Genomic DNA, 27,917 nt, shown 5'->3' on the forward strand with positions numbered 1-27,917 from the left:
GTATATTATGAAACTATTATTAAGATTTCAGAACAGTAAGAGACAACTGAAGAACCCATTGTAAGTAGTGATTGTCGTTTAGTGGAGATCTACTTTTAACCCAGGATTGTTATATTTCAAACTGAGGTCAAGGAAAAGAAAGGTTCCTTTGGCATCCATCAGAAATCAGCCCACCTTTTCCAAAGCTCCTGCTGATAAATACTGTGCTTCTCTTATTCAACTCTTAAACAGTCTGTGTGAGTAGAAGATGAAGGACAAGGCAAGATCTGCTCTTGGCTCATTTTCCCAATACAGGCAAAGCCCTCACCTTCATTTTCTTGGTCCCTTGAAAATAGAAAAAAAAATTTTTAAATGTTATGACTGCCATACCTGGTGGGAAATCACTGGAGTTGAACTTGTCACCCTCTTAATCCACTTATGATGAGAGAGTGCTGATTTGTGCATCTAATTACTGAAGCCTAATTATTGCTGCAGTGAAATCAATGTGGCATGATAAATATGCACCACACTCCCAGGAATGAGACCTGTGGTTCCCCTTCTTCTCAGGTTAGTGGTGACCTTATTTATAATCTTATTCAAACACAAGCTTTGTCAAAGATTGAAAGTCACCCTTTACAGGCATTGAGAGCTCTTCAGTGTGTGCCTAAAACTAGCATCATGAAGTTGTAGGTAATGAAGTTTGGCTTAATAAGTAGAAATTATTAATTTATTAGAGTTCTTTGAGGTGGAAAATAGGAATGTAGATTTAAAAAAATCTCATAGATGCATTTTACAAAGTATTTAAAAAGCAGTTTTGAAAATGTTCCACACCAGCTGGTGCGGTGGCTCATGTCTGTAATCCCAGCACTTTAGGAGGCCAAGGAGGGCTGATCACTTGAGGTCAGGAGTTGGAGACCATCCTGGCCAACATGATGAAACCCTGTATCTACAAAAAATACAAAAACAGCCGGGCGCAGTGGCAGGTGCCTGTAATCCCAGCTACTTGGGAGGCTGAGGCAGTAGAATTGCTTGAACCTGGGAGGCAGAGGTTGCAGTGAGCCCAAAATCATGCTACTGCACTCCGGCCTGGGCGACGGAGTGAGACTCTGTCTCACGAAAAACAAACAAATGAAAATGTTCCACACCAAGAGTTACTAATCATGTAAATGCTATTCCTTGGGTGGGGGAGTATTCTTTCTTTTTTTCCTCAGAAAATTAACTGGCATAAGAGATGAAAATAAAACACTCAGAATACACTTGATCATTTCTTGTATCAAAACAGAAACTAGAAGAAAAGAATTGAGTTCCCTGGGGTCAGAGTGCTGACAGATTATGTTTACCATGTTAATTATATGATGTTGATGAGTATTATGGTTTGCATTGTCAAGAATCACTCCTTAATACTCTGTTTCAGTAGGTCACGGGTGTGACCCAAGAACCTGTATTTTTCAGTCTTGATCGACAGTGTTATATTTATAGCTAATTTGCTACATGCCACGTGCTCTTTTAAGAATTTCACATGAATTACTTCTATTATCCCTCCTACCAATCCCCACATGTATATTATACCCATTTTATGGTTTAAGAAGCTGAGGCAAAGAAAAGTTAAGCAATTTCTCCCAAATCACAGTGAATGGCAGAGTTACAAGTCTATATAAAGATGTGTTCTAAGTGATGACCTAGAAAAAGAAAATGGACATAATTGATGACTGTTTGCTAAAAATGATTCTTCCCTGTGCAGCTCCTCTCCAAAAGACCTTAAGTATACTGACTTCTATTAAACATAGCACTTCAGTCACCCACGGATTCTGTTTTATTGAGGTTTAAGAAAAATATTCATTTGCTTTCATTGATTATTTATTTTGTTGCTTAATTTGGAATGTGTAGTTTTATTAGTAAAAGGGGGCTTAGTGTTCTTAATGATGTAAAGGAACAAAAGAGTAACAAATCACTGGGTTTTCCTGTCTGTTGCTCATCAGGGATCTATTTCTCCTCACTATTTTGCTTTCATGGGTGTGTGTCTGTGAGTGTTCCAAAAGACTCAAGCAGCTTCATGGGTTTATGGAGGCTCAGTAGACAGAAATAATGGAGTAAAAAAGGAAAATGTGAATTCATTCTGAAAAGAGTGTCTAAGAGAGGAGAAATGACAAAATCAGATATTTAATGTAGTGGAACAAATGCTGGGAGAGGCTGAGAACAAAACTTAACAGGGCTGTTTTGATTTTCTCACAGGTATCTTATAATCACCCAGTGATGGTGGGATGTGAGTATGGAGGTTGAAGGCAGAGGTACAGTATTATAATGCTATATTTTAGGATGACTTCAATCAAGCAAAATCAACTTTGTGTCAGGTCCTGCTTGGTGATAGCTATGAGTTAACAAAAAGGGCAGAAACTTTCAGCTACAGCATTTCCATTTATCAATAAATTTACATTGCTATAAAATTAATCATTAGATTGTCAACTGTTACATAGATGTTTCATATGAAGTGTCTTTTCTTGTCAATAGGAATAGAAGCCTATAAAAACACAGGAGCGGTGGATTTTGCTATTCTGGATGTCCTTTAATACCTAGCAAAGCCCTGGACATCAAGAACTTAACAACTTAATTGACCATATTATATTATATCAATGTATCTTTAACTTGCTCTTTGGCTATCCCTGTGACCCAAAAAGTGATATGTCCAATTCTGGGCTATTTAATTTAAAGTTTCCACTTCTTGCTCTTTATTTGATTGAAGTTGGATGAGAGAAAATACAGCCTATGTAATATATATCGATGTTATAGTCACATACACATATGCCTTTACAAAAGCAAGTTTTGGCCTCAGCTACACTTTAGAATCCTATCATTGTACTTTTGTCAAATGAGGTTAGTATCTAAAAACTAATGGATACAATTATTGGAAGAAATTTCTCATTAAAATAAAGGAATAAACATCAGAGGCAGGTCTGAACACAGAAAGTTTGCATCCTAATTTTTTTTCATGGAGATCACAAATTCCCTGAAGCATCAAACATATATATATATATATATATATTCTGTGTGTATGTGTGTGTACATATATATATTCTGTATATATATATATTGTGTGTGTGTGTTTGTGTGTGTGTATTCTGTAGTCTACTGCCCATTAGGTGAAGAAAACATGGTCACTGTCTCATGTTTAAAATAAGAGAAAAAAAATTACTTCTCCTTCGAATACATTTGTCAACGCTCCAAAGAAATAAACAATATGTGAATAGTTCAGTACAATTATATATTTACAAAGCATAGGGGGTTTAGTCTAACATTTTCCCACCTGAATAAACTGAGCTTAAGTATCTCCGACAATCAAAAGGCAATACTGCGTTCTTCCCAATATGCCATGTCACCTTTGTAGCACTCACACACTTGCAGGGAAGGGACTCGGGGTTGGGGGTGGTTCTGATGTAGAAATTGCAGATGGAGAGCTGGGCTCTGGGGATGGAAATGGAGAGGAGCGAAAAAGAGCCTGGAGAAAAGGCTGTCATATTTGCTCAGAAGAACCGCCAAATCAGAGAGCACAGAAGATTTCATTGGGGGAGAGCCTTCAACAGCAACTAATCCTGTCATACTGAAAGAAAATTGTAAATGTTCTCTCCAGAAACTGTCCGTCCATTGCAGCTAATCGAACACACACGCACGAATACAGACACGCTCTCCTGCTGTACTAAAGGCGCCCGGGCGCAAAGACCTACGGAGCGCGCGCGGGCGCACACACACACACACACACACACACACACACACTCACACGCTCCAGGCTGCCGGTTGGCCAGAGCCTGGCAATCGCAGATTTCACCAGGAAATCGCCGAGATACCGGAATAGGTGTTGCCTCCCCAAAACTAATTCCTACTTCCCCAAGCACTTTGGGGAAGAAATGAATCCAACCCAGCTCGCCGAGGCATCCAGGTCTCCGTTCTATTTTGGTCTCCAGGCTCTTCGTGAAAGCCAGGTTTGAAAGTCTTGTTTGCTTCTCCTTTAGTGGTTTGGCGTGGAGGGCGGGGGCAGCGTCAATTTAACTCCAGTCTAAACCACGAACAGGTCACAGACTAGCCAAGTGGCTGAGACGAGTGTGGGGTGCGTGACTCTGCCTGCAAGCGCGCCAGCCCCGCAGCTCTCGCCAGAGCCTTTGGGTCGGTTCTCTCCCGCCTCTCCCGCCTCTCCCGCCCCACCCCTCCAGTGTCTCGGCATCAACTAATCTTTTCCTTTTCTTTTGCAAGATCAAGGGAGAAAGAGAACCGGCGGCTGGCCTCGGACTCTAAGCGGTGCGCAGCTCCAGCCCGGGCGGATCGGCCCTGAACCCACAAACGGCTCCTCGCTCCTTCAAGCCTCCACCACCTCGCAGCCGGGGAGGCAACTGGAGCGAAACCAGCGACAGGTAAGGGCCCCGCGCTGTGCAGCTCTCCGCTTACCCACTCCGAGGACCCTGGCACCAGGGGGTCTCTCCCTTCATATCCCCCCAAACCGGACGCTCAGGGGTCGGGGCTTGGGGGAATTGGAGGGAGGTCCTCCCCACGTGCAGATTCTCAAACGGAAACTTTGGATCCTGGGGCTTGGAGGGTTGGGGGCAGTGATGGCGGGTATGGAAGGAAGGGGCAAATGAGGCACAGCGCGGGGCGGGGTACCCCTACGATTCCGACGGTCACTGAGTCCAGCCGAATGTGGCGAAAACAGCCTCGGAGCCGCGCTGTCCCGGCATCGTTCCCAACAGCCCCCCATACCCTCTACTGTTGCCGCCCCCCCTCCCGCCACCCACTCCAGATGCGGCCATGGACAAGACAAGGAGAGCTTCGTCCCTCCCGCCCCTCGGGTTCCTTCCTGCTGGGGTCTGACCGCGTCTTCTGTGCGTGTGGGATGGAGGCCCGGCTCGCCCGGGCTCCAGGCTGTCCCCCGGCTCCGCTTTCGAAGCAGCCCTTGGGGGCTGGAGAGGTTTCCCATTGCGGTCTCCGGGTCATGGCCAAGGAGGAGAAGCATTAAGAATGGGGGAAAGGGTCCCAAGACAAAGGAGAGGGAAGCATTCTGCAATCCTATTCTATTTTAGCCCCTCGCAGGAGCTAGACTGTCCGCCGTGGCTAGGGGACAAGGTCTCAGCCCGAAGCTCATGAGGTACCAGACTGTGCCTGGGCTTTGCCACCTAACTCACAACGGGTCCTGAACCGCCCCGGTAGTCCCCGGGGTCGTAGATTGGGGACCGCTGTACGCCTCCCCCCTCCCCCCAAGAATGTCCCTTGCAGTCCGCACCTGAGGTCCCAGGCAATCGCCGCTAACTTGTAGCTCTCGGACCCGGACAGGTGAGGTGCATGCCTGGTACCGGTAGACGCGCAGAAATTCCACCTATGCGCGCTGCCGGGCGCCCCTGGGGCCCCTCACGGGGTAAGTAGAGACTCCTCCGGGAGAGGTGAAAATTCCCCAGCATTAAGAACACACACGGCGGCACACCCTTTGCCTCCGTCGGCCTCCAGCACCCGCATCCCTTTCTCTATCTTCCTGCTCATCGCCGACCTCGAGGTTGCCCCGAGACACAAAATTGTCCCAGGCAGAGTCCACCGACCCGCCAGTCCCTGGCGATGTTGTCAAGGCTCTTGCATATACGGAAATACCAGCAGGGAGGGTCGCCAGGGGCAGAGAGGCTGGAGGAGAACAGAGAATCGGAGGTAAACGCGTAATGCCAGCAGAACTGTCGGTGGACATTTCACCCAGACTGCCCTCCCACATCCTTAGGTCAGTTCACCGCCACAGCAGGTCTGTGACGGCGGCCACCCAGGGCTCCAAGTCTTCCAGCCCCGGCGCCGCGAGCCAAGAAGAATGCGGCGCCTCCCACTCCTCAAGCTCCGGAATCCCCCACATTGACTTTCTATTTCCCTTTCTTCTTTTCTTTTTTGTTTGTTTTGTTTTTCCTGCTCTTTTCTTAGCGCTGGGTGGCAGTGGGTATGTGGCAGCCGTGTGATTTGCCCTTCCCCTAGTACACGCAGCCAGAGACACAAGCACACAACGACCAGTCCCCACGCTCTGCCACACGCCCTCCAGAGCTCTGGCGCGCAGCCCCTGCTCCACAGCTCGGGGCGCCTGCAGCCACCGCCAGGGTCATGGCCATGGCCCAAGCAGGGCTCAGAGGGTGGAGAGGGGAGTCAACCTAGACTCCAGAGAGAAACCTTGGGACAACCCTAAAGGCCTTCTGAAAACTGGAACTGGGTTAGGCACGAGGGGTGAGAGACTCTGGCGAAAACCGGCCGGGCTTGCGGAGCCCTGAGGGCTCCTGCGGCTGCAGCGCTGCAGACCGCCCCTGTCTCGCCCCGCCCCGCCGCTGGGCGTCCCCGCCAGCAGCCCACCCGCGGGCGGCAGCTTTTCTCCATCCTGCCCAGGGAAGTTCGATGCCTGGTGCTGGGATGCGCCAGCGCTTCTCTTCGCTTCTGACAATCCTGCCGTTTCCGATTGAGGGGGCTCTCAAAATGAAGCTTTTAATAAACTCCAGAGTAATGAACTCGGGATTGCGCGGCAAAGGCCGCGCATTGCAATTTGTGAGCAATCGATAAAAATGTGGAACCATATGATAGGAAATATATGCATTTTCATTGATAAGAAAAAAATAGAGATGATGATATCTTTAAACACAAGCCACAAACAGGCATACCTGTGCCATTATTGGGGAGGTAATAATAAAGGCACTGATGATCACAGAAGTAAAAACAGTTGACTTGGCCAAGAGACAATTTTAAGCTGGGAACTGTAGTCGGCTGCAGTTCAGAAAGTGGACTTTTGAGACTTGTCAAACGAATGGAAGAATTTTGTGCCAACAATGTCCCAGCTTTGCAGGCTTGGCAGCTGAGGACTCAGAAGTAATAAATTAATGCCAGGTGAATTGTTATTGTTATTACTATTATCAATAATGTGTTCTAGGTTGCAGCAATACAATAGATAAGCAACTTCCTATTGACTCTATTTGTTTTCCTGGGCTAGACAATAATGCCAATTAAAACTTAAAAAATTTAAGCTGACCCTAAAAAGAGGTGAGAACTCCAGTCAAATTTGTTTACCATTTTAAAATAAAGTTCTGTGAATGAGGTGGGATGGGAATGGGGGAAAGTTTTGGGACTCCAAATTCCCAGAGCTAGACTGCCTGAAAGATGCTTCGTTTTCCTATAAAATAAAGAGGCATGTTTGTTTGCAGAAGGGTGCTTGAGGGTGCCTGGAGGCGAACTGGAGTGAGCAAATAGGCATATTTGAATACTGTCATAGTTCCAGTAAAAGGGAACCCAAAGGGCATGTTTTCAGCTCTCAACTAACTTCAGAGACAGATGTGGAAAGAACTAGCAGGTCAAATACCAGTAAAAGTCCCTTTGGAGTGAGTTCCCACAGTCCCTCAATTTTGGGAGGCTTAGACTGTTGTCTTCATGTTAAAAAACAAACAAAAAAAAACTATATTGCTCTAAATTGGCCCTATCCCCTTCATTGCCCAGAAAGTCCATGTAGTCAAGCATCCGGATGTGTCTTTACTGGACAATTTTCCAATTGCAATTCCAATTCCAGAGCAGCCATTCCCAGGGCCAATAGGAATGGGTGGTTTCAGAAGTCCAAAGAAAACAACAGTCCCAGTCTGCTGGCAGGTGGGGAAGGCACAAAAAGCATGAATGACCTGTCTTCAATGGAAGCTAGGCTGGCTAATTAGGAGTCATATGTCTCTCTGACCTGCAACAATGAGTAAATTTAAAGCAAGGACAAAAGAGGGAGAAGAGGAGAAATTAGAATAAAAAGGAAATGAAGAGGGAATGGAACAGAGACAAATGAGGGCAAGAATCTGTGGGTATATCAATAATTGTGCTGGATTCAAACTCCATCACTGATGTCAGTCTTTGTTTAGACTATGCATATGTGAGCGAACCCCTTCTATTATCTTCACATGACCACCCAGACACCATTCTCAATCCTGCCTTAAACTTTTCCCACTTTACTCAATAGGATAGAGGCTGACAGAAACATTTTGCCACACAGTTCTCTTGAAGAACTGTTTTCCTTATTTAAACTTATATTTGACTTGCTTGAGATTTTATGACATGGACTCCCTGTGGCATAGTTCTCAATAGACTCCTATGTATCGAATACCACCAATGTCTACCTTGTGACTACTAACAACCCGCTTTTGTTTCCTGTACCCACTATGCCCACCTTTGGTTCATTGAGCAGGCGTCAGGACCTCTCTCATTTAAGATAAATGGCATAAGTGTACTGATTGCATGTCCCACAGCTCAGCTGGCCTATGTGGTGGAGGTGGTGTGTGGGGAAAGAGATGCAAGTCACCTTTCCTTAGACAGGTATTTTTGCTGAGTATGTTCTAAGTCCCTGGCATTATTCTAAGCATTTTCCCATATGATATTTTCTGTTTTGTCAGTTGCTTTAGACTCTGACTTAAAATACAGCCAGGCATACCTAAGAAACATATTAGATCTTTGTTGAATGAGTTAATACAGCAATCAATTTTCTCATTTTATCACTGCAACAATCCTATGTAGTAGATGTTATTTTCCACAGGAAGAAACCAGCATTCAGAGGGGTCTGATAATGACCCAAGACGATACAGCTAGTAAGTTGCAGCCCCTGGATTCAAACACAAGCTTGTTGGACTCCACAGTCTTAGTTCTTATAGTGTGTCGATTGGCTCTCTATAAATAGCTGTGGCACTTGTTTTCCCTGTGTTTGGGGAAAACAAAAGTGTGGCATTCAGAAGTTCAATGATGTTCTCCCCATCTGTTAATTCAACTTTGCATGTTTTTGTTAGATCCCCTAAACCTCAAGCAAAGAAGATGCAGAGCTGAATAGGTTCTTAGTTGGCACATGCTTGTTTTGTTTAGTCAGTGACTGCCTCTGTCAGAGGTAAACAAGGGCACTAAAATTTTGGCAGATGCCATTTTCACCTCTCAGCAATACTAAGACATTACTAAACAGAAGTTCTTTTGTCTGATGCAAAGTGATAAAAGATAAGTTTGATACCATTCAGCTGAGCTCATGATAGGAAGCAGATCAAGAGACTTTTTCAAGGTGACACAGCTAACCAAGAACTGCATAAGAACACACACATCCCAGTCCCAGTCTAGTTGTCTCTTCATTTTTTCATGCTAAATGAGTTCTCTTTTTCTATAAGATTGTTGGCACTTAGGATTCTGAATTTCAATGGCTCCATTTAATTTTAATTAGTATTTACTATCCACATGTGCTTTGAAAAGTATAATGTTACTTTGTAAACTGCTATTAGCAAAGAATGAGGTAGGTTCCAGTTGGTTTGCCTCTTTCCACTCTTTATATATCTTTGTCTTACTTTATTTATTTCTCTTTTTTTTCTTCACATGTTCTAGCTCCTTCTTTTATACTATGACCTAAATATACAATCATCTTAACTGGTGCTGTTACCATGGTAATGTTTCATGGTAGATAAGGGTACACACTAAAAACTCGGTTTTCTCAGTTTCTTTCATTAGTAATGGAATTCCTCCTGTCTCTCTCTCTCTTTTTTTCTCTGTCTTCCCCCATGCCCCCTGCCTCTCTCTCTGCCCCCTTCCCTCTCCCCTCTTCCCTCCCAAATCCAAGCTTTCACTGAATGATGCCCTCTGGTGTTCAATAACTGGAAGCACATTGGATTGGATAGGACAAGGACATCCTTTTTAAAGCTTAGGGAGAATTTCAATTTCAATCAAAAATTCAACTGGACCTAAGCAAGAAGGACTTTGAATTAATATGTTTTTAAGCAAAGAGATTAGTAGAATACATTTGTTGTCTGGGCATGTCAAATGTTGTTTACTATGTATACAGTTATGGCAAAGGGGTGGGAAGGATATTTATATCCTTACATGTTTAACATTGTTATGAAAATGTTCTTATGGAAGACAAAGAGATGCCACTGAGATATCCCTGGGAGGATAGTCAGAATATTTTGTACATTTAAGTCTTTAAGACTTCTAAATGGAAGTTTTCTATCTTTAGAATGGAAACATTTTTCTTGCTGGATATATATATGTATACATATGCATATATACATATACATATATACACACATGCATAATATATATAGGTATATATATACACACACACACATACACATGAGAAAGAAAAACAGAGTGGAGATATTTGTTAGATGAGAAACGCAGAAGTTTTACTCTTACTTACATGATTGTGTGAATAATCATCTCAAGCTGCCCATTTTTGTTAATCCCTAAATACATGGAAAACTAGAAGTGAGGTTGATATGATATAAACATATCTTCTTTCTTTCTCACTCCAAATTCCATTGCTGCCCTCTCATCAGTCCCCAGGTTAAATCTGTTCCCTGAGAGGCTTCCCTAGAATCCATCCCCCTCTTTCCATCCAGGCATCTCTTCAGACCTTTCGCACCTCTCACATGAACTATCACCAGAGCCACATGCTTCGAACCGGCCTCCCACTCTCCAGTCTTTCTCTAGTACAAGCTACTCCTCACACTGCCAAAGTGACCTTTCTAAAATGCAAATCTGAACATGTCATTCTCCTGTTAAAAATTCTTCAGTGTTTCTCAACTGTCTAGGATAAACCCTGAAATCAAATCCACATAAGAGCTTCCATAGCTGATCAGAGCTGTTTTGCCAACCATCTTTCTCCCAGGCATTTCTTCATCCTCCCACTGCACAAGGAGAGAATCCATATGCATAGCTGAGTGTACATATACATAGTGTAGTGTAATGACTGGTACGGTGTACATGCTAAATAACTACTGGCCAATATATTTATTTCCCCTTTATTCTCCTCCTCCTCTGCCTCCTCTTCATGGAATTTATTATTATTACCAACAGGTAATGATAAGCTTCACACTTATAATCTAGCCCTTCCTCAAACTAATAATAATACTCATGAAAAGGTATGATATAATATGATGAATTTAATGAATATTTTACATCCTCTATCTCATTTAATCTTTCACAGCCAGGTGCCTCACCTGGCACCCACTAGGTGCTCAGTATATGCCTGTTATTTTTATATGCCTAATCAATATAATAATAATGACATTTTTGGCCCTTATTATTCATAGCAATGTGTTTTGGAAGGTGAAGTCATGGGTATTTGTATTTTAAAAAACAAATTATTTACAAAAGGAGTTAACTTATAAAAATGCTAGGCAACTTGGATGGTTTTATCTGGTGCTGGTAGTAGAGTAACAGCTAGAACTTGTTAGGGATACATTTGAGGTGAGAATAGAGGCCATATTTTATAAATGATGGCAATATGCACTTAAATTTGTATCTTTATCTTCTCTTTAAAAAGAAACCAAATGCCCTGATGTTTCCAAATAACACAATTAAGTGGAATTTTTAAAATCACTTTCTATTTTCAAAATAATTTTACTATTTTATTGCATAGTGTGCCACCCCATAGATATGAATAGTACCCCTCCATTTTATTGTATCAAAGAAGTTGTAGGCAACTTCATAGGCTAAGTGCTAGTTTAAGTTCAAATTTCCAGCACACGGACAATGAGTAACAGCAACAATAAAACTGAGGATCTACATTTTTAAGATCAGTGCAAATACACAACAAAAACTATGGTAGCAAGGCAGTCTTTTGAAGCTATCTGTATTTATTGAGCTCAGAAAAGCAGGACCTCTCTTTTCTGAGGCTGAGAATCCTAAATACCCTTGAATATTGACCTCGTGGCAGAACTGGGCCCACTTTTTCAAAAGTCAATATTCATAGTCACCACATATATAGTGCTTTAAATGATAAGATTATGAATTATGTAAATAACTATTATCTTCTAAGAAGTCATTTAAAAGAGATTAATTCACAGGTTGGATTATCTGAGATACTTTATTCCTCTTGTAAAGATGTTGAGTCAGGCTGGGAGTTAGGCCCAGGAATCTAGATTTTTAAGAAGCCCCTTCCATGATACTGAGGTGGGAAATCACAGGACTACATTTTAAATAACAGATTGATGAATTGGAATGTAAAAGGCATCAAAGAGGAAAGAAGATAGGATGTATAACTCAAATGTCACCGCCAATAGTACCATATGTGTTTTCCATTAGGGCTGGAATGGAGAGCTTTGTTGTAGCCAGAGACTTTTTGATTTGTTAGGCAAATTCTAGTGTGAACAATGAATAACAATTCAGGACAGCTATAGATTAAGAAGCATATCTTTCAATGTAGAGGAAACGTAGATACCTGTGTGTTTATACGGGACACAGTCCCATCTGCATACAATATATCCTTGGAGTTAAATCAGTCTCAGCTATTTAAGAAATAAGTACTTGATTTCTTTTCTATTTCTTGTTTTATTTTTTTCTTCTTAAATTCCTTTCATTAGTTTAATATCTTCACAGATCATATATATCTTCATGATTCCAGAGCTCCTCTCTGCATTCTTCTATCTGGTGTTCTATGTGGATTATTACTATTAATGTAGCTGGATCAAGCACCTGGACTTCTTCCTCTTCTTTCTCAACTCTAGTGGAGGAGTCAGGGAAAGCCAGAGAATTGTCTTAAATGTTAATGCTGATACATTTCACTGTCATTGTTGCAAAATGTTGTTGCACTATGATGATCCCAAGTAACAGGCGGATACAATACCTCCTCTAGGAATAAGAAAGTTATAATGACCTTTCTTGATGTTATTGTTCACTCTTAGTCATGCTGATGATTCTTCTGTTTGAATAAAGCAAATAAGCCATTCCTCACTTCCTCATTCATGCCAAGCCAATGAACAAGACAGAATCACGTTGGAAAACAAGCCCGTTATTTCTTATTTAATTAACTATCAAGGATCTCTTTAGGAGGAATGTGATTGTGAGCTAAATAATTACCTGAAGCCTAAGGTTTCTTCCTTTCTATAAAAGATAAGCACGGAATAATTTGATTGGTAAAGAAAAAAATACATTTCGCACCCTGTTTTACACTGTTGAACAAGATGAAGACTTTCTAATACTCTGCCTTGCTTGGCACTATTACAAAGGGAAGAGCTTCTACGGTAACCAGCATGAAAATAGAAAGTGATAAGAAAATTCTACTTAATTGTGTTCTTTGGAGAGCATCAGGGCATTTGGTTTCATTTTAGGGAGAAGATAAAGAGCAGCCCCAGGGCCAAAGCATGTTTCCCAGACATGCCTACCGTTTTCTTGCTTTATCCTCAAAATTACTTTTCTATCAGATTTTATCAGTGGAGGGGGCAGTTATGTCTTCACATGTAAGCCTAAATAATAAAGACTTTATTTTTCTTTGTGCTATGCTGGATGGAGGTAGTGAAGGCAGGAGGAGGGGTAGATGATACAGGTTTAATTTCTATTCTCTCTGGCAACTGGGTATCATTCAACAGTAAACAAGCAATCTCAGTTTTGCTTTACTTTAAAATAAGCCTGCCTGGATATTTTCCATGACTAGTTATATCCATATTAGGGGAAATTTCAGAATTTGGGGTGAGATACTCTTCTGTGACAATAATAATGGCAACAAAAACCATGAGATGACAGCTGCTGTTTTTTGAGTGTTTACCAAATTTTAGAACCTATGCCATTTCTTTACATGTATTGTTTCTATACCTCATGCCCAATCTATGTGATAAATTTATTCCTTTTTCTTTCTAAATCTTGAAACCGAGGCTTATTGACACTAAACAATTTATTCTAGGTCTAAGAGTGAGTATGTGGCTTTCGGCATTATTCCCACATCTAAGGTCAAAGATCAGCTTTTAATGTTTTTTTGTTTTGGTTTACTATACCACAAGAAATTCTTTCAGAGGGTATCCCAATATATTATTTGGCATCTAATTCTGATAAGGAAAAAGAGAGAGAGAAGAAAATGAAATAGAAGCAAATCTCACTTCTAGTCAGTGTTCAGAAAATGAAGTCATGAAAACAGACTTCATGGTAAAGGAATCAGTCTTAGGTGAAGTTTTAGAATCTATCTCCTGGCAACTAACCTCCTGGCTTAGTATAATTTATAGGCTTTGAATTTAAAAGTCCTTGAGCCTTCATAACTATGAAGCTCTTTCTAGGCACAGAGGTGGAAAAAGTCTCAGCAAGGCTTTCAGGTATGAAATTTCCAAGGCATACAATATTTATTGATGCTTATATAACATACATATGTTGCAACATTTCTGTTGATTAGGAAAACATTAAGTATTGGTAAAATGTCATTATTTGATCTCCTTCTATTTTATACTGTAATATCTCTTTCCTTCCTCTGCAAAACAATTGCCATTACTTAACCTTAACTTCTGCATTGCAGATGCACAAACAAAAGGCCAAAGAGGTTAGATGTCCTAAGGGATAAACCTGCTTGGAATAATTCTGTTCCTGTTTACATGTCCATTGTTAACTAATCACTTATTTGTATGCCCCCATACCTTCTGGCAATCATGACTGTCTACTGGTAAACGATAACACCAGCTAATTTCTTTTCCACAATTAATTGAAATTTTACACTCTTACATTTCAATATCAGTCAATATTTTTACATACTGACACTTTTAATCAAGGATTATCTTTCACAAGGGAGCTGTAACAGGGCCCTAATTAATTAAAGTGATAATTACTCCTCTCCCACGCAGTTTGTTAGTTACATAACACATTCTCCAGGAAATTCACATCATTAGCATTCCTCTTTAAATTTCTCTCATTTATAAGGAGATACCTTGGCTTCTATCTCTGTAAGAATTTACTGAAAACTCAAATAATTTTTATCTTCTAGCATTAGGAAAAAAAGGCGGCCATCTTTATTTTCTAGTAAGTTTTCATATTCGAACCAAATAAAATCAGATTTTCTTATCATTGAAATATTCAATTTGAATCGCAGGGGTCATTTTCATGGGAAAAAACCGAGGTTGTCAAATGACTCCCCTTTGCTATTCACCAGCTTATTCCAGCTTCTTCATCACAATGCAAGTTCCTGTGGTCCATTCCTCTTGGATCTTTTTTTTTTTTTTTTTTTTTAATTTATTTATTTATTTTTTTTGCACTTCCATTCCTCAGCTACAATTGCTCTTGCCTCTCTGTAATTTTTCTTAGTGCGTAAGGTTTGTTACATTTTCTGGTACGGTTTAATTCCGTTATTTTAGTAGACATGGAATCTAGAGTATTGGCAATTATTGGCAGCCTTGCTCTCTTCTCCTTTAATAGCTATTGCCCCTGTTTCTATATTTTGGCATCTCTTGGTGTCTGAGATGCACTTTCAGAAATAATTGATGGTGACTCTAAATTCATTCAGTTTATTCCCTAAGACTTGGGAATCCAGATCATTGAAATCCCTGCACCAAATATTGGTCAGATTTGCTAAAGATCATTCCTGTTTGGTTTGCATATTTTAATTAAATTACTGTGACTTACTCATTTCACCTGCAGTAAACATTTGACTACATTTTAAAATTATTATTTCTCCCAAACTCCTGAGTGTTCTTACTTTACTTTTCTAATACATGCGAAAATGAAATTTGATACCAAGATGTCAGTTATCTAAAATTCAATTAGCATTTTTTCTGTTACTATATATAATTATTATATATAGTAATATATATTACTATATTACTTATATATTACTTATATTATATATAAGACTCCTTTTTTTTCTTGCTGCAGTAGTTTTTTTAAATAGACTTTATTTATCAGACCAGTTTTAATTTCACAGCAAAATTGAGAATAGTTTTCATATACCTTCTGGCCCCATACACACCTGCTCCTTTCCACTATCGACGTCCCCCACCAGAGTGACACATTTGTTTCTATTGATGAACTACATTGACATATCAGTATCACCAGAGCCCACAGTTTACATTAGGGTTCCTGCTTGTTGTTGGGCATTCCCTGATTTTGGACAAGTGTATAACAGTATGTAGACACCACTGCATGCATGTAGCATCATACAAAGTATTTCCACTGCCCTAAAAATCCTCTGTGCCCCTTCCATCTATTTCTCTCTTTGCCTTAACTCCTGACAACCACTGATTCTTTTATTGTCACTATAGTTTGCCTTTACAGACTGTCATGTAATTGGAATCATACAGTTTTTTTAGAATGAATTCTTTCACTTAGTAATAACTTTCTTTCACTTGGTATGTAAATTCAAGTCATTTAAGGTTCCTCCATGTCTTTTCATGGCTTGATAGTTCCTTTCTTTTTAGCACTGAATGATAGTCCATAGCATTCATTTTTCTTTGTGATTTTCATTAAATCAGTACATGTTTTGCCATGTTCCTTGAAGATGATTAGAGAGTTTTTTTATTTTTGCCATTATATTATTTTATTCTTGTTTTGTATTTTCTCTAATCTTACATTTCCATATTCTTAAGCTCTCTAGAACTTTCTAAAAGTGATCACAGAACTCATGCTCTGAATATTTTAATTCTCTTTTTCATTTTCCTTTAACCCACCATATCCCTATTTCAGTATTTAGAAAAGAGTACTTAGCATCTTAAAAGATGCACTTTCTTAGCATCTTGCAGTTTTTATTTAACTGTCTTTATTTTCCCGTGAATATATCTTTTACAGGATTTTAAAAATTCAGACAAAAAAACCTTTAACTTCTCTCTCTTGAAAGATTTAAGTGGTTTGTTTTCCAAGTTTGGACAACTCTTCTATTTCTCTGAGCGTGTAAATTCAAGAAGAGGAGAGGAAAAAGTATTACAGGGCTGTTTACTTTCCACTTCTCTTTCTCACATCATCTTCTAACCTTCAGCAGCCATGGCTATGTTGAAGCTAAGTTGAAAAACTGAAAACCTAGTTGAAAGACCATTTTATGCAAGACCATACTGACCCCTAAATAACCTTTAAATGAAACACCATAAATCTTTTTTGTTTTACCAATAGCAGACAGAGTATACTTGTTCCTATTTGAGAAGTAAGGGAAGTCCTAAGAGGTTCTTAGTATTCCTCTGAGGTGTTTTCTCTATCCTCTGCCTTTAGGAAAATCGATACTGTTTGAATATTGGTCTAGTTCCTCCAGCTATTTAGACACCGGCTTTACACATGGAAGCTAATGGAACCCACTTATTTAACTTGACAATCTAACCTCTTCACATACCTACTCTTTATCTTACACTCATACCTTATATTCAACTCCTTTATACAAGATTCTTTTGATGTTCTCCAGTTTCATTAAAAGAAACCTGCTCCATAAGGACGGGACTTGTATTCCCTCCTTTCTTCCTCCTCCCCTTTCTTCTCCCCCTTCTGCTCCTCCCCCTCTTCACCCTCCTCCTCCTCTTCCTCTTGTTTCTCTTCTTTTCCCCTCCTCCTCGCCTTCCTTCTTCTCAGCATTGAATTTGATGCCTGCCTCTATTCTTGGCACATAGCAGAGCTCAATAAATATTTATTTAATGATATTTTATGCTAGTAGTCTGCTAAGAGTTCCAAGTTTCCTACTATCCCAATCTGCTTCTTCTGTTGGTTTCAAAATACCAAGTTATTCTTTTCTGAAATAGCTCAAAGAAACTCTTTCTAGGTAAAATTTTTCTTTGAAAATAAAACTTCCTTTCTGATAAATGTTTCCACTTTCGAAACCAATATTTAATCTAAGCCTGAGCAAAATTTACTCTAGGCCATGCTTATAGGTATATGGTAACATTATTTTGTTTAAGCTGAATCTAATTAATCTCAAACACATGCACTTTTAAAGAGACAAGACTTGTTTACGCATATCATACATGTTAAAAGAAATTGTATCCAGCTAAACATTGCATATGATTTAAACAGACTGTTTTTTCTCATATTAGGGATGGATTTAGTAGTTTTCTATTTTTACTTGACCCTATGTAAAAGATAAATGAAAAAAGATGAAGAATAATGTACCTCATGAAACTAAGTAACATTCTGGATAATTTGCCAGGCAATATAGTCTTAGCCTTACTCAAAAGGGGAAGGAGAAGTACTACACGTAGGTGCCCACTTTCATCTATTCTCTTACTCTTTCATCTGTTAGGAGGGCTTAGAGTTCCCTCCTAACAGCACCACTTCTGCCTTAACAGTTACAGTGGACCTAAGCTCCTTAGCAGCAGGGATCTTCCACTTATCTTCTCCACCTTCTAGTGAGCTTAGAAGGAGAAGGTTTTGGCATCTCTCCCTGTCTTGAGCCTCTGGTGTCTCCCAAAGGGTACTACAGTTTTGGGCAGTACAAAGTAGTGGATAAGTATATTCAGTTTGGAGACAACTGTGCCATTGTTAGTTTACCTTTAATATCCTCACCTTCATGGATTTAAAGATTTAGTGGGGTGTCCAACATCATCTAGTCTGATGCCTTTATTTTAGAGTAAGGAGACTTACTAAGGGTAAACATAGTCGTAGCTTATTATGTGGGTGACAGTGATCAGAAGTGATAGAAACAAGATTTTTAGTCTGAATGTCTTGACAACCCATTGTCAATTTCATCACCCTACAATGATTACTCCTATGGAAGGCTCCACATGATTATTTTCAATCTTAGACTTTTATTCCTTCTAAGAAAGATATGAGGCTATCAATATTCTTTGTTATTCTTTCTGGTTTGTGTGGGACTTTTGATTCTGTTTTTCACCTTTCCTCTCCTGTTTCCCTGATGTTTTTCAAAGGAATCTTACAATTTAGTGGTAAGATTTTGTTGAAAAGGCTGGATTCAAACATAAGTGATTGTCAAAACTTTAATGATGGGTATCAAATGACGCCAACCTATCAGAACATGTGTTGGCCACTGTGTTATTCTTTGGGTCCCTGCTGAGAATCAATCCGGGTTCAATAAGCTACTTTAATCTGAAAGCGTCTACTTTCTTGCTTTCCAGATGTTTTGGAAATATAATCTAGTCATTTTTTCCTGCTGAATTGCCTGTAAATGATTAGGGTTTTCATTAATCATTGCAGTAACTACTTGGAGTAATGTATTTTAAAAAGCATAATCTTGCAACTTTACATGATGGAGAATAATTGAAAACTAATTACATGACGAGTTTGTTCCCTGGAGATGTATGACAACTTCAAAAGCTGAAGAAAGAATGATGGATGAACTCTTTTATAAAACGACATCAAAATCTGCTTCTATCTTTTGCTTTCCCAGTTCCTAAGGTCATTAGAAAACTCTGTTGTCATGTTGAATGCCAAATTTGCAAAAATTGTCTGTGCAGTGTCTTTAGAGTAAGAAAAAAAGACAAATTAGAAAGCCGTATTTTGATGTCATCTCTCCTAATTCTGTCAAAGTGTTTTTCTTCCAAATAGCAGATTACTTCATCCTAAAGTCTTGATAACCATAAATGTAATCAGCTTTGCCATAAATGTTTTCAAAATGAAATGCCTTTTTTTTTGGTTGTCTTTTTTGCTTTGTTTTTTTATCAGGGGAAAGTGGAAGGAGAAGCAATTGGTGGTGGGTTGAGGAACTGGTGTTTTCTGAGACACTGAGCATTTCATAGTCCAGAGAAATTCACAATTAGGTGATAGAATGTGCTCCCAGACCACTGTCACTTACACTGGGAACGTGGTGTCCTCCTGGGGAATGTTGGGAAGGCACTTGCAAAGCTATTTTAAGAGGTGTTTGGAACTGTGAGATGACAGGGAAGTACAGGAGAACATGCCAGAAGCCTTGTTTGTAAATACCGTATTCTCTTTAGGGGCTACTCAGTGGCAAAATCAAAAAGATGTTTTGCCAGACGATAAAATGGCTCATCTTTACTTCCTAAGAGAATTCCACATCCAGTGAAGATCAAAACTTAAAATGAAAACATTTTAACGACTCACAGAAAATCAGTTTTTCTGTTTGTTTGGTTGTTGATTTTGTGTCTTTCCTAGTGTGAGCTCCCTAATCTTATAGATGAGCTGATGCTATTAGTTGCTACCAGTAATCCATCAGAACACAGATGGAACTTCGTCAGAGAAACTGTATTTGATAAGGCTGAAAGATAATTTGCTTCAATCTTTTTAGAAAATGTTTTGTTCCTCTTTATAGAGACCCAAAGGAAAAAGAATTTGGATGGGGATGGCAATTCTGTCACAGTTTATCATCCCTCCTTAGCAATGCACCAAAGAGAGAAACAAATAGGACCTCAAAAATTTCCCCCTTCCTGGTCTGTGACAACCCCAAAGATTCCAAAAAGAGTTGGAGAATGGCTTGCTTGCAAAAATGAGCAGGTCTCACATACTCCCTTCAACTCCATCTCCTAAAAATAATTTAAATTTCAGGGGTATGATCTGTATAGCCACATAAAGAGGACATTGTCCATACTTAAAACTGAGAAAGATCCATCATTCATGTCAGTAACATTTTCATCTTATTATTCTGCATTTTAAACTTACATTTCTGTCCCCCTGCAGTATTCAGTCAGTTGGTTATTGTATATAAAGAGCATATAAGTGCTTTATAAGCAACAGACATTAATGCACTAGAAATGGTTATTTATTCTTCACCGTATATTTCTGCAGACTTAGTTACATACAGGTACTATACTAGACATCTAGAATACAAAGGTGATTCATCATAATTCTAGCCTTTACAGTCTGTCCTGAGAGATCAGATGAGGAAAAAACAATGATACACAATATACAGGTGATAAACCAGAGACATTAAGACTCCTCGAATCACAGGGAAAAATTAGACTAACCCAGCTGAATCTTGGTTTAATAAAGCACTAGAGTCAGTGGGGGTCTTACTGAATTGAGGGGGGAAGAGAAAGGACTTAGCAGAAGAGGGTAGAGCATGTACCAACACATAGGAATGGAACATTCAGAGCCCTGGATGTTATTCTCAGTAGCTACAGCCTAGGGTGGTTTTGGGGAAATGGAAAGGAAGGCTGAAACATAGGTTAGGCCAAACTGTGAAACAGTCAGTACGCATCCAAAGGTCTATACCTATCCTGTTGGCTACCATAAGCAAAATCTGTCATTGAAGGGAAACATTTTATGTTTAAATCATATGCCCTACACCATCCTATTTCACTTGACATTTACCTAAAAAGGTAATTAAAAATCCGGGTAGAATCATGGATAGATTAGTTAGATTGGTCAAATGGCAACATCTAGCTTATGATATCTGCCAAAATTGTGTAGTACCTTGTGTTAAGGAAATGGGTCCGTGAAAACACCAAGTGACAGTTCTCTAGTTTTATGTGACTTCTCTCCATTCATAACTTCAAACGGTCTGGGCTTTGGGTAAACAGTAGCCTCATTCATATGTGTACAGTAAAGGAAGTGCCCAAAGCACTGAAAGAAGCCAAAAATTTACCCCATTGCTTTCTGACTCCTCTTTGAGAAGAAGACTCACAGATTCTTGCCACTAGTATACTTCAAAGTGTAATTTCTTGTAGATCTGAGGCAAGGTGTGTGAAACACAGTGCCCAGATATCATCTGGTATGGATTTAGGAAACTTGATTTTATGTAGTGGTTCTAATTGAAAAATTCTGAGCCAGGCACAGTGGCTCATGTCTGTAATCACAGCACTTTGGGAGGCCAAGGCAGGTGGATTATTTAAGCCCAAGAGTTTGAGACCAGTCTGGGCAACATAGGAAAACCCTTCTCTACAAAAAATACAAAAAAAAAAAAAAAAAAAAAAAATCTAGCCAGGCATGGTGGTGCACACTTGTAGTCCTCGCTACCTGGGAGGCTGAGGGGGTGGATAACTTGAACCCCTGGCAGGTTGAGGCTGCAGTGAGCTATGATTGCACCACTGCACACTAGCCTGGGCAACAGAGTGAGACCCTGTCTCAAAAAGAAAAAAGAAAATAAAAATTCTATAGCCCATCATGCCTCAAACATACCTAGTAGATTGGGTGTCTCGGTTGGGGTTTCAGAACATATATCCACCACTTCATCTTTCCGTAAGATGTAGGCCAAATGATATGAAGTAGCAAATAAGTAGTCAAACAACTCAAAAGATCTAGTGTACAGCATGAGGACTACAGTTATTAACAGTGTATTGTATTCAGGGTTTTTGCTAAATGAGTAGATTATAGCTGCTCTTGGCATGGGGCAGTGAGACTGCTTAACTCTGTGAGATGATGGCTATGTTAATTTATTCTACTATACTAACCATTTTATTATATGCATGTATCTTGTAATATCATGTTGTATATCTTAAATATACACACTAAAATGCATTTTAGAAATGCTTTGCTTAAAAAACCTTTACAATTTTCAATGGATTAATGCATCCATCACCTCATTTGCTTTTCACAAAAAAAAATCCCACAGGATAGTAACAATGCATTGAGGACATTTAGAATTATCAGTCTCTGGTGACTTGTCCAAGGTTACACAGCTTGAATGAGAATCCAGATTGCCCAACTCTTATACTCTTGGGTTTTTCATCCTTCCTTACAGTGATAAGGATGAAATCTCACTGTGCCATTGCCAGAAATACCCTGAGTGTGTGACAAAAGTTAACAGGCACCACCTCACCCATAATTAATTCTCCAGAGAAGTGAGTTAAGAGTGATGAGTCCAAACTTGTCTCTTGAATCAACTCACCCTCAAAGAACAGAGAATTCATTGTGAAACTCAAAACCTCACTGACCATGCCTCAGAAGAATTATTCCATTTCCTCCTGAGGAAACCAAGTGTTCTCTCAGAAAAGGAGATAAAGAAATACCTGCTGCTGGATCTCTGTGAAGCAGTTCCCCCTTTTGGGAAACTTAGGGTTTTATATATTTTTTTAAATTTTACTTGAAAATGTCTTGTGATCAAATGTGTCCCCATTTTACATTTGAAGAAACAGATGTGAAGAGAAAAAGTTCTCTCTCCTTTGAGGCACTTTGATGGCTACCTTTGATTACCGAGAAAACCTTAGGTCAGGAGTCTTTGGGAAGGCAGAGTTGGAGTAAAACTCTCTCTAGGATTTTCAAATCCTCAGGATTGAACATTAGCTTTCTCCTGAGAGCCCTGAAGGCAGCTCTCTGAGACTTCCTGACAGACTCCACTTTCCTCAGGGCTGAATTAGCAATTCCCATTCTTTTTGCTTCCTTCCCCTGGCTCTGCCAGATGTGTTGCTTTGCCCTGCTATATTAAAACAGGAGAATTTTACCTGGGAGCTGCCATGCCCATCGAGTCATAACTTAGTCCACGGGCCCCTATCATGAAACCTAAGAAAGGCCTTATTGTCTTAAAATAGACAGGAGACAAATTCCCCTCTTCCCTGTGATGTCTGCTAAATGTACCTGTCCCCGCCCATTGCTGCACTGGGGAAAGGAAAGATACCATATATCTAAGCACCTGTCTGATTTAATCCTTGCTTCAGCCTATGGGAAGAAATTGACCTGTTGTTGGAAGCTGTGGGAATTCAGTGAGAAATATTTTAGCAGGTTTTCAGAAAGGAATTACATATGTGAATAGGAGTAACATTTTTCAAGTCACACCAATCATCAGCACTCAACCTGTTGGGCAAAAGGTCTCTGTGGTGGGGAATGAGTTTAAGAAATGAGGGATTAGCACTTTCAGCTCAGGCTGTGTGATGATGAGCCCCTTGCCTCACAATTTCCCTTAATTTAACATGGAGGATGATCTATTTTATGTCTTTCAGTGGGAAATCCTAGGAAGAGTTATTCTTGTTAGTAAAATGAGTCAGGAACTGCACAAAGAATATTGGTGAGCTTGTTCCAATTAAAAGTAATTACCGATTCAATCACGCCTGTAAATCCCATCACTTTGGGAGGCCAAGGCGGGTGGAACACGAGGTCAGGAGCTCGAGACCATCCTGGCTAACACGGTGAAACTCCTTCTCTACTAAAAAATACAAAAAAATTAGCCAGGCATGGTGGCGGGCGCCTATAGTCCCAGCTACTCAGGAGGCTGAGGCTGGAGAATGGTGTGAACCTGGGAGGCGGAGCTTGCAAGATCACACCACTGCACTCCAGCCTGGGCAACACAGTGAGACTCCATCTCAAAAAAAAAAAAAAAGTAATTACCGATTCAAAAAAGAACTTTTCTATCATACAGCTCAATTTGTACTGTCCCCATTTCTTCCAGAATTATTGTTCTTGAGTGTTGGTGCAGTATTCAGTATTGGTGGATAGGTGATTTCTGAGGGAAGGGCTGGCATTGTGAGGCTGCTTGCTCAGGTTTCACTGGATGGCTGGTGCTTGGTGAGTGGCTCTGCGAGCACTGGGGGAACCACTTCTTATGTAAGGGTCATTTGACTTTGAGCTCCTCTTGAGCCAAGAAAGAGAATAATCCCTTTGTACTGGTTAACATTTACTGCTTTCACATTTTTTTCATCTATTGATCCCTTTACAATCTGGGTGAGGTGGGCATTATTACTGATATCCAAATGAGGAACAAAAGTATTTAAGGGTTTCCCAATATTAACTGAAATGACAAGACAGAACCAGGACATAAATCAACTTTTCCAACTCAGATGTACCACACCTTTCCACAAAGGGTGATTCTCAGGACATAACCCAAGCTTGAGGTTTCTTCATTTCTAAAATGTGTAATACCAATGCCTGTACTTATTTTGAAAAATTACTCAGGAACAACAAGAAATAAATTTGGAAACATTTTGTAAACACATAAATGCTATATATACGAGGTGTACTAAAATGATAATCACTATTTGCAATGATTTAGATTCAGATAGAACCTCCAACTCTATTCATTTGGTTTGTTTAGCTATTGCGGACTGTTGCAGGAATGATGTTTTTTTCTCTATGTTGAGTATATTTTAAAAATATGTTTAAATTTGTTAGACTTAGTTATTCCTGTTGGACTCAGAGATATTTCACAAATATAAAGCACAGACAGGAGACCTCGGCTGCCTCCTCCGTTGACTAGGATTCTCCAGGGAGGAATAGTCTTCTCCCTGCTATAGCACACCTTACCACATTCAGTTATTATTTTCTATCCATCTCCGGCATGAACTTTACAATTAATTATCCTATATATATATTTTTTTCTAACCTGGGATCCTATGTCAAGGTTATTGCCAAATTATCAAGGCAGCTCCTTCAAAACTGAGATAATACATTTCTAATCTTGGGAAGAGTTAAGAAATGTCTAAGTAGTTTGCACTTAAATATGCTATCTGACAGTTGTGACTTGTATCCTGCTGAGATGGATTGGGAAGGTAACTAAAATGTAATCTAAGGAAAGGCGTGGGCACATGGACTCCGAACTAAAACGTCACCATTAACACTTTTTCATGTCACTAACACAAAGCATTGCACCACTGTGTGTGTACTGCTAAGAATAACTGATGTATTGATCGTATATTCTGAGGGAAAAGCCATCTGAACAGAGACGGTTCTGTGACCACTGGCTACCTTTCAAATTAAGTAGTTTTCCTTTGCCAAATTTCAAAAGAATATTTAGTACTCAAAAGAAAATTGCCATGTTCTGCAGTAGTGAACCTTGTGACTCAGAGGCAGAAATATGGGCAGAAACAGTCTATCAGGAGTGTTCTAGGGAGAAGCCCCAAAAGACTGCCTTTATCCTGACAGCCAGAAACCACCCGTTGAGCTCCAGTGAGTACTAAAACCCTATTGCGGAGGCTTCTAGCCTGAAGAGGATGCAGTGTGGTTTGCCCAAGTGAGGGAGGCTATGATTGATTGTTCTATTCAAAGACTGTTGCTAGTGATTAAAACTGACTTTATTAAATACATATTAAAGTCCAAGTGTGTGTATATGTGTATGTGTGAATTTGTGTGTATGTGTGTATGTGTTTATGTGTGTGTGTGTATGTGTGTATATGTGTATGTGTATGTTTGTGTATATGTGTATGTGTGTGTATATGTGTGTGGCGGGAAGGGAATTCTTAAATTTGTTGCTTCCTTCTGCTACATTCATCCTCACTCTGTCTCCTTTCTTTCTCACCTTAGAAAATGGCACAATGATCCACTAATTGCTAAGTTCAGAAACTTAGCATTTATTTCTTTCAAAATACACTTTTAACCTTAACATAGTTTTAGAATTACAGAAATATTGCAAAGATATTTCAGACGATTCTCATATACCCATCACCTCATTTTCTCTGTTACTAAGATCTTACATTCATATGATATATTTGACAGAATAAACCAATGCTGAAACATTGTTATTAACTGAAGTTCACACTTTTATCAGATTTTCTTAGTACCCAGTGTCCTTTTTCTGATTGGTGTCCCATCCAAATGCCACAGTGAATTTAGTTGCCTTGTCTCTTTCATGAGGCTCCTGGATACTATGACAATTTCTCAGACTTTCCTTGTTTTTGGTGACTTTGACTGCTTTGAGGAGTTCTGGCAAGAGGTTTTGAAGAATGTTCTTAAATTTTGGTTTGTCTGATGTTTTACTCTGGTTAGAATGGGGTGATAGGGTTTGGGGGATGAGGACCACAGAAGATCAAGGGTACATGCTATCAACATGACTTATCACTGATGATGTTAAGCTTGATCATCAGCTTATCTGGTCAAGATAGCATTTGCTGTGACTCACATTTGATTTCTTTATCACACCCTTTTAAAGGCCTTCAATGCATAATCTGGAACTTCTCACCTCCCCAGTCTCATCTTGAACTGCTGTCTGCTTCAGTCAGGGTTTAGCTACACTTGTTTGCCTTTATGTTTCTTGGACATAACAGGCCCTTTTCTGCCTTAAGGCTTCTGCTTAGAGTATATACCCTATGTTTTTCCTTTTATATTAGCATTTCATCCAGCCACTTCCCCATGCTTAGCATAACCAGCATCTTATTATTATTCAGTCTGATGATCTACCACTCCTCTGAAGTCCTTTCCCTGTGAATCCAGTCTGAAATACTGGCTTTGATTTAGGAGCCATCTCAGCACCTTGTCTGTTTCCTTCCTAGAATTTAATACAGTAATTTATCCAACTTTTACTTTATGTTTTTGATATCTCAGGAGAAGGCAGAAACAACAGCTGTCTAATTTACCCCTGGGGCCTAGAACAGTATCTGTTACATAATAGGTATTAACATTGGTTGAGTGGATGGACCAATCACAGTATCTCAGATAAAAAGCAAGCTCGAATTTGAAAGACAAGGAAAGAGGTGCTTACACTGGATATTTATGATGATAATTTCTATTTAGGGAAATCCTTTTTGCCAAAATTATTGAAGTTGGTGAATTGTGCTTCCTTTATTTAACATCAGTTATTTTTCTTGCTTTGGTTGATACATGAATTGAGAATAAACTTTAAGACGATAGAAAGAACAAAATTTATTTTCTGTGACACACAAAGGAAAGCCATTCTATAATTTTTCAATGAGTTTGCATTGGTCCCAGTTACTTTCTCTGGATTATCATACTTGGTGGTCTCTGGACATATAGATAGTGCAAACCAGTATACAAAGCTCAAAGACAAGAAAAAAATGATGATTCACGGGATGAACAGAATGATGTTGATTCTAAGTCTAAAAACAACCAAAGCAAACAAACAAGTGTTAATGAGTTCATTTGGGCCCAAGTATGACAAAGGCCTAAGTACTAAGAAAAAGAAAGGTTACACATATTGAAAGATGTCTAAAAATGATACCAAGGAAGAAAAAATGATAACGTGCTCTTATTAAAGTTTTTTTTCTTTTTTTTTGAAACAGAGTCTTGCTCTGTTGCCCAGGCTGGAGTGCAGTGGCACAATCTTGGCTCACTGCAGCCTCTGCCCTCTGGGTTCCATCGATTCTCCTGCCTCAGCCTCCTGGGTAGCTGGGATTACAGGCGCATGCCACGACACCCAGCTAATTTTGGTATTTTTAGTAGAGACGGGGTTTCACCATGTTGGCCAGGCTGGTCTCCAACTCCTGACCTCAGGTATCCCAAAGTGCTGGGACTACAGGCATGAGCCACCACATCCAGCCCTACTAAAGTTCTTTACAGTGAGGTTAGATTAAGAGTGCATGTCTCTTCTTTTCTGTATCCTCTCTTCTCTTGTTCTCTCTCTCTTGTTCTCTCTTCTTAAAGAGAAATGTTTCTCTCTCTTGTTCTTCTCACTTCTTAAAGCTGCCATTCCACTAAGGATATGAAGTTGCCAGCAGACTTCT

General features: G+C 39.8%; 1 protein-coding gene across 4 annotated transcripts in view; it reads left to right on the plus strand.

The window, feature by feature from the left end:
- The first annotated feature begins 3,593 nt into the window (after positions 1-3,593).
- CHRM2 (cholinergic receptor muscarinic 2) overlaps positions 3,594-27,917 on the plus strand; it is a 157,846-nt gene continuing 133,522 nt past the window's right edge. Inside the window, exons 1-2 of one of the 4 annotated variants that reach the window (XM_015134985.3) lie at positions 3,594-3,953; positions 4,222-4,379. The gene's annotated coding sequence lies outside the window, so the exon portion shown is untranslated. Of the gene's footprint in view, positions 4,135-4,221; positions 4,380-27,917 lie in introns of all 4 variants that reach the window. The other 3 variants (XM_015134984.3, XM_015134982.3, XM_015134983.3) reach the window with 3 other exon arrangements.

This window comes from Macaca mulatta, chromosome 3 (genome assembly GCF_049350105.2).
Source record: "Macaca mulatta isolate MMU2019108-1 chromosome 3, T2T-MMU8v2.0, whole genome shotgun sequence".
In the NCBI taxonomy this organism is placed as follows: Eukaryota; Metazoa; Chordata; class Mammalia; order Primates; family Cercopithecidae; genus Macaca; species Macaca mulatta.